This window comes from Pelobates fuscus, chromosome 7, assembly GCF_036172605.1.
Source record: "Pelobates fuscus isolate aPelFus1 chromosome 7, aPelFus1.pri, whole genome shotgun sequence".
Lineage (NCBI taxonomy): Eukaryota > Metazoa > Chordata > Amphibia > Anura > Pelobatidae > Pelobates > Pelobates fuscus.
In genome coordinates, this window is record NC_086323.1 from 47410356 (window position 1) to 47418760 (window position 8405).

The window sequence follows — 8405 nt, forward strand, 5'->3', positions numbered from 1 at the left end:
GAGTTCTGCTCGTCTTCACAGGTGTCCCTTCGAGACTTTCCTGGCTTATACACTATGTGATGGTAAGCGGACAGGCTTTATTATGGCCTTCTCACTCACACCTGTAACAATAAAATTTGTAATCCACAATAATTCCTCGTTACTCCGACTGAGTAGTGCGTTTTAACCGGATCTTGCAGGGATTCTCTGGATCTACTGTAACTTGCCAAGAATCGACTGCTGCTGGTTTAACCCTGGAGTGATGTATCCACGGAGTCACTTCTGCTACTTTTATTGCTGTAGGGGTAGACAAAAGAACAACATAAGGACCTCTCCACTTGGGCCCTAACGGTACATTATTCCACTCTTTAATCCACACTTGATCTCCTGGATGATAACTATGAACAGGGGGATAAATATTCACAGGTAATCTATCTTGTACCCATTTCTGTACCTCCTCCATAGTCTTACCCAACTCTACAACCTGCTGCCGGGTAATTCCTTCTCCCAACTGACTCAAGTCCCCCCTTAAGTTACCAAGTACGGGAGGTGGTCGCCCATACATGATTTCAAAAGGAGAGAGGCCCATCCTTCTGGTAGGGGTACTGCGGATTCGCAATAAAGCTATGGGTAAGAGAACGTTCCACTTAAGTTGGGTTTCCTGACACATTTTAGCCAACTGGTTCTTTATAGTTCTATTCATTCTCTCTACCTTACCAGAACTCTGGGGTCTATATGCAGTATGAAGCCTCCACTTTATACCAAGCATATGAGTCAGTTGTTGTAGGCACTGATGAACAAAAGCTGGACCATTGTCCGATCCTATAGAACAGGGTAGTCCATATCGGGGTATTATTTCTCGTAGCAGGAATCTCACAACTTCTCCTGCTTTCTCTGTACGAGTAGGACATGCTTCTACCCAGCCTGAATAGGTGCACACAATTACCAGCAGGTAACGATGTCCACCCGATTTAGGCATCACTGTAAAGTCTATTTGTAGATCGGACATGGGGAGTCCCCCCATAAACTGAACTCCTGGTGGCTTTACTGGTCCTTGTCTTGCATTATTCTTAGCACACGTTACACATCTGCGTACAATGGCCTGAGTCAAGTTGGACAATCTTGGTATGTAGAAATGTTTTCTAAGAGATTCTTCAGTACTGTCTCTCCCAGAATGTGTCCCGTTGTGATAATTTTGGACAATTTCTACCGCTAGCGATGCTGGTATAACTATTCTTCCATCTTCTAGCTGATACCACTTGTTCTCCAGATACTTTCCCGGTTCAGTCTTTAACCACTCCTCTTCTTGAGCTGTATAAACTGGAGTCCATTGGGACAGTGGAGTTGGTATAAGAGCAGCTATATGCCCCACATACTCCTGTCTTCCTGATTCAGCAGCACGCTTAGCTGCACTATCTGCCATCCGATTTCCCTTGGTTACATCACCATCACCTCTCAGATGTGCTCGACAATGAATAATACCGACTTCTTTCGGCTCCCACACTGCTTCCAATAGTTGTAGGATTTCAGCTGCGTACTTGATTTCTTTGCCCTCTGAATTCAGTAGTCCTCTTTCTTTATACAAAGCTCCGTGGGCATGAGTGGTTAAAAACGCATACTTAGAGTCCGTATAGATATTTACTCTTAAACCTTCAGCCAATTGTAACGCTCGTGTTAGTGCTATTAATTCTGCCTTTTGTGCTGATGTTCCTTTCGCCAGTGGCCGAGCTTCTATCACCTTGTCTATGGTTGTTACTGCATATCCTGCATAGCGGATCCCTTCTTTCACATAACTACTGCCGTCGGTGTAATATTGAACATCGGGGTTCTGGATGGGAAAATCACGAAGATCTGGTCTACTTGAGAATACTTCATCCATTACTTCCAAACAATCATGTTGACTTTCAGTAGGTTGTGGCAAAAGGGTAGCTGGATTTAAGGTGTTTACAGTCTCTAAATGCACTCTTGGGTTTTCACACAACATTGCTTGATACTTGGTCATACGGCTATTACTAAACCAATGATTTCCTTTGTAATCCAACAACGTCTGTACTGCATGTGGGACTCGTACATAAAGTTCTTGACCCAGAGTGAGTTTATCGGCTTCAGCTACTAGCAGGGCGGCTGCAGCTACGGCTCTTAGACAAGGTGGAAGTCCGCTGGCCACTGCATCCAGTTGCTTAGACATGTAGGCAACAGGTCTTTGCCATGATCCCAAGTACTGTGTCAATACTCCCACAGCCATTCTTCTTTGCTCGTGTACATATAAGTAGAATGGTCGTGTGTGATCAGGTAGACCTAATGCTGGGGCACTCATCAAAGCCTTCTTCACATCTTCAAATGCCGTTTGCTGTTCTTGGGTCCATAAGAAGGGGTCGTGCTCTGTACCTTTGATAGCTGCGTACAGAGGTTTTGCTAGTATCGCATAGCTGGGAATCCATATCCTACAGAAGCCTGCTGCCCCCAAGAATTCTCGCACTTGTCTTCTATTCTTGGGTATTGGTATTTGGCAGACAGCTTCTTTTCTCTCTGGCCCCATAATTCTTTGACCTTCAGAGATATGGAATCCTAGATACTTGACAGTTGGCAAACACAACTGAGCCTTCTTTCTAGACACCTTGTATCCTGCCTTCCAGAGAATGTGTAGTAGATCGTGCGTTGCTTGCTGACAGATTTCTTTTGTAACTGCTGCTATCAACAAGTCATCTACATATTGTAACAATACACACTCTCCTGGGATGGACTCGAAATCCAATAGATCTTGACTTAGGGCTGAACCAAATAGGGTAGGTGAATTTTTAAACCCTTGGGGCAGTCTTGTCCAAGTCATTTGGCGTTTTGAGCCCGTTACAGCGTTCTCCCACTGGAAAGCGAAAATACATTGACTTTCTGCGGCAATTCGGAGGCAAAAGAAGGCATCTTTGAGATCTAAGACTGTGAAGTAAGTAGCCCCGCCCGGAATTAAAGCAAGCAGGTTATATGGATTGGGTACAACTGGATGTATGCTAACAACCGCATCATTGACTGCTCTTAAGTCCTGCACAGGTCGATACTCATCTGTGCCGGGCTTTTGAACAGGCAGCAATGGGGTGTTCCAGGGGGAAGTACAGAATTTTAGGATACCATACCGTATGAACTTATCCAGATAGGATTGGATGTTCTTCTTAGCCTTCTGCGGAATGTGATATTGTCTTAGGCTCACTGGATAAACCCCATGTTTCAGTTCAATTTTTATTGGTGGAATATTGCGGGCCAGTCCTGGTGGGTTGTTCTCTGCCCAAACTCCTGGTATGTTAAACAATGTCTCATCACTCCTAGGGTTTTGGCTAGTCAACACTGTATAAAGTCGCCACTCTTCTTCCTTTGGTACGGATAAAGTCATAATACCTGAAGGTCCATTAAACTTTAAAGATGTTGTTCCATCTGGTAGGAACGTAATCTGCGCTTGTAATTTGGATAGCATATCACGTCCCAGCAATTGGACTGGACATTCAGGCATATAAAGGAATTGGTGTTTTACTACGTGGCCTCCCAATGTACAGAGTCGACTTTTAAGAACCGGTCTTTCAGCACTTCTTCCAGTTGCTCCTATCACAGTAATAGTCCTTCCAGATGGAGGAGCAACTAGATTAGTCACCACTGAATGTTCAGCACCAGTGTCGATCATGAACGCACTCCTTTTCCCCCCTATTGATACATCGACCATAGGCTCCGCTCGACCAAGGGGGATGGAGCCCGGTCGGTATCAATAGTCCTCCATGACCGTGTCAGCCAATCCTACGAAGTCCCTACCTTCTCTATCGCGGGACCTTTGCGCTGCTGGAATATATCTGTCTTCCCTAACACTTCCTCTGTTCCCATTACTCCCTCTATAACCATTACTCCCTCCGGGGCCTCCTCTACCTCTCGCTCTGCCTCTAAAGTTTCCGTAGCCTGCCCTGGGTAGGACCCTCTCGTACTGCTCTCTTTGCGGACATTCGTTCCTCCAATGCCCTTCTTCCTTGCAATACGCACACTGATCCCTACTCAAAGGCTCCCTACTCCATCTATTATTGCCTCTATCTGGGCCCCGTTTATCTACGCCTGCGATCGCTACCGCTAGCATATCAGCCTTTTTACGCATCTTGCGCTCCTCCTCTTTCTTGCTTTCTGTTTCCCTATTCATATACACCTTATTAGCTACCTCCATTAGTTGGGTGATTGACATACCTGCAAACCCTTCTAGCTTTTGTAGCTTGCGCTTAATATCTCCGTAAGCTTGGCTGACAAAGGCGGAGTTCACCATTCGGGAATTGTCTGCGTCTTCCGGATTAAAGGGGGTGTACAAGCGGTACGCCTCCAATAATCGGTCATAAAAGACACTGGGCGCTTCATCGCTTTTCTGGATCACCTCAACTGTCTTCGACATGTTAATGGCTTTCTTTCCTCCGGCTTTCATGCCAGCAATTATAGCGTCTCTATAGGCTCTGAGTTGAACCATATCAGCACCATTTACGTTCCAATCGGGATCAGTGTTGGGATAATGTGTTGCGGCCCATGCTGCTGGATTAGCTTGGTTCAAAGCACGGGCTCTATCTTCTAATGCTTTAATGGCTGCTTGATTTATTCTTGTCCTTTCCTCATTGTTAAATAAAGTCATTAGTAACTGCTGGCAATCAGCCCATGTCGGATTATGCGTCTGTACTATTGAGGTGAACAGATCAGTCATGGCTTGTGGTTTCTCAGTATACGAGGAATTATGGGTCTTCCAGTTTAAAAGGTCGGTAGTGGTGAAAGGGACATATACGAAGACAGGGTCAGCGTGTGCCATTTGACCTGCGGCATCGATATAAGCTGACCCGGGATTTAAGCGAAGAGGCATCTGATAGTGCTTTAATTGTTGGGCACCAGTCAACTGTCGGGTTTGGATGGGGCTACGTAGGGAAGCGTCAGTCATGGGTTCCGGTCGGGGAGAGATAGGGTATGGGGATGTGGGAGGTTGGTTTTGGGAAAAGGTAGTGAATAGAACACTTCGGGCCGAGCTAGATGAAGCTTGACCGGAAGTCTGAAGTGGCGCCAAATCAGGATATTCATTTTTAATGGAGGTTGGTCTATCTGGTTCCGGAAGGGGGGATTTAGTACGAGGGGGGGTGGATCCTGCACTGGAGGAGGAAGCGGAAGTGGATGGGGGTAGTGAGGGAAGGGTTACAGGACTTCCTGCGTTTGCGTCACTTCTTCTTAACGGAAAGTAAGGGGGCGGCAAAGGGATCTCGGACTCAGGGGGCGTGTCCAAAATGGGCCTAACACCAGCCCTAGTGGACGAACAAGTCCTAGCTACCATGAGGCGACACTGTTCCTCGTGGCATGTCCGGAGCCATTTTGGCGAGTCATTTACGGCCTGTCTCCAACAATCAATATAAGGAAACTGGCCGTAAAGTTCAGGCCTACCTGATACAGCCACGTGTAAGCGCTGTACCAGAGTTGGATCCAAACTGCCACGTGGCGGCCATGCCGCAACCAAAGTAGGCCACTCCCTAGTGCACAAAGTGACCAAACGTACAGGGGACATCTTAACCCCAAAATCACAAACTTTGAATCCCTTTTTAAAATTCTTAACCATACATCCTAAGGGATCCGGAATCGTTGACTGCGACGCACCCATATTTAACAGTGGAACGTTGTCGACAACGATTACTATACACGCGTACTATTCAACAGTCACACCCGTTTCCTCTGGCAACAGCACCACGTGGTACGGTTATCAAGTGAAACGTACACAATAACAATAAACACTCAGGGAATTCCCGTACACACACAGCTGCTACACCAGTCACTATATAATCAATATTATGCCCTTTGGCGTAACTACACAGTCACCCACGCTATAATTCTCTATATACGAATTACCCGTCTATAACACACCCCAGTAACATCGTCTTTTACAAATAGCGGTTACAGTACGGTTAGCATAGGTCAAAGCACAAGTTAAGGTCACAATACAATTATTAGTGGTTATGGTGTTAAACATGCAATGGACGACAATGATTAGTACTTATTATATAATGTCAGTAAATATACAGGGTTATGGTACCGTGCACTATAATACAGCAACACACTATTAACACTCTCGCTAGACGGCTGAGCTCGCGCTATCTAACAAGATATACACTTTACTAAACAATCGTTAACACATTTACAATTCCCAACTAAACTATTGGCCAGTACCTTGAATGGACTACCTAAAACTATATACACCCGTTTTGGTTAGCCACACTGCCCAATCACCACATATACATAGCGAGCTAGAGATCCGAATTTACACAGGCGCCTCTTAGTCGCACTATACAACGAGCTAGAGATCCGAATTTACACAGGCGCCTCTTAGTCGTACTATCAAAAGTCTAGTGGGTTCCAAATTTACACGCCTTCCCACTTAGCCCAGATAGGATGAGAACTAGCGAACCGAATTTACACAGGCGCCGCTTAGTCTCCCGGTCCCTCCGACCTAGCGAACGTAATATACACCCTAGAACGCTAGTCTAGACAAGACACCGGTGTCCGGCTAGGGCTATCTTACACCAGGACCCCGCCTGACTAACCAAATCAAACGGTCTGACTAAAGAGCGTTCGATCGAGCGGTGCGCCTTCGCTCCTTCCCTCCGACAGAGGGGGCAGATACAGATTCAAAAACCCCTTTGGGCCTACCGCACAATCGGTATACCCCTAGCGGGTCCTGCCGTCTAAAACAGCAGTTATCTTACCTCCTCGTTCCTGAACCTGAGTTCACACTCATCGACGGGGACACCCCAGCACTTCTCACGTAGAGGCCGATGATCTCCTGGACAACAGACCAGTGGCGCCGAGACGAAGGGAGGTCCACGCAGAAGTTCAGGGGTGCAGCCGTAGAGAACGTGGGCAAAGATAGACCGTCTCACGCCTCTGCCTCTCAGCTACCGTTGAACGATGAGCTTCCCGGCCAATGCACCAAATGATACCGGAGAAACTGACGGAAGCCAAGCACAGAGAGATGGACACAGGTTTCTTCAGGAAGGAAGAGATTCTTTATTGGATCACCGATCGGGACTCAGAGGGACTAGCGTCACCAAAATACAGCAAAGTCTGAGTACTGAATACATAGAGTACATTCCTTATATAGCACTGTAGCTCCTCCCACAATTAACTACACCCACACATACCCTTAACCTATTTAATGAATAGAGTCTAAACTCATCCATCCGGTCTAACCACGTGGCTCATCTGATACAAAGGAGAGGGACGCGTAATTCCAGTTCTTACATTCCTGCACCTGGTCAGTACAGTGATGACAGTATCTTAGCTACGTGTTATTAACTAACTGATACTACAAACACATATACATACATATGCCTTGTGGCAATCTTAGCCTGCTAAACTTGTATTTTACTGGAATTACATCACAGTAGTGGATGCATGGAATAGCATTCCAGCTGAAGTGTTAGAGGTTAACACAGTGAAGGAGTTTAAGCATGCGTGGGATAGGCATAAAGCTATCCTAGATTAAGAAAATTGGGCAGACTAGATGGGCTGAATGGTTCTTTTTCTACTACTTCCATTTCTACTACTCTCCCAAAAGGATATTTATATATTTATTTATCCTCCTTGTCCAATATATTAGTTAATTCACTATACAGAAAGTTGAGGGAACTTACAAGGTTGTAGGCCATAAAAGCAGAAAAAAAAGAAACTAAAAAAACCAAAAAATAAAATACAAAATGTTTTAGATTTTTCTCCAATTCTGTTATTTTATCATAGTTTTGAATGTTCGTTTAAGTCGCCATAACTTGTAATTTCGTGAAAAGATTGCAACATATATGCATGTCTGTATTTATCAGCATATCAAATACATGGGGGGAATAAACAAAAACAAATCTGCACAAAGTTAGTTTTAATCAAGTAAGATTTTATTATGGGAAAACTGTAAAATTAAACATCAGTCAACCCATAAAACAAATGCTCAAAATTCCTACATCCCAGTTTACTCTAGCTGAATTATACTTAGTTTAAAGTAAATTACTTTTAGAAATCCATAGGAACATTTCAACCGTTAAAGCTTGCCTACTACAAAGGAAACCAGAAAAAAGAAAACACATTTTAGATCTCCATTTTACCCACTGTAATGCTTTTTTTTTTTTGAACCCTCAGTTAAACACCAGCTGATGTTTACATGTGTCTACAGTTGCAGAATGAATCACCAATTGGAATAAGCCACTCTTGTTCCGTCAACCCCTTTTCTATTTTCATAAAGAGAAATATATAGTTTATTATTACCAGTATGGACATTTCAGAAAAAAGACTCAACCGTTATTTAACTTCAAATATTGCCTGGAAATGCACTTGTTAAATAGAATAATAGGAGAGAATCCTTCATATGCAGGATTTTCAAGACGATAAGCATAGGTCAATTCTAA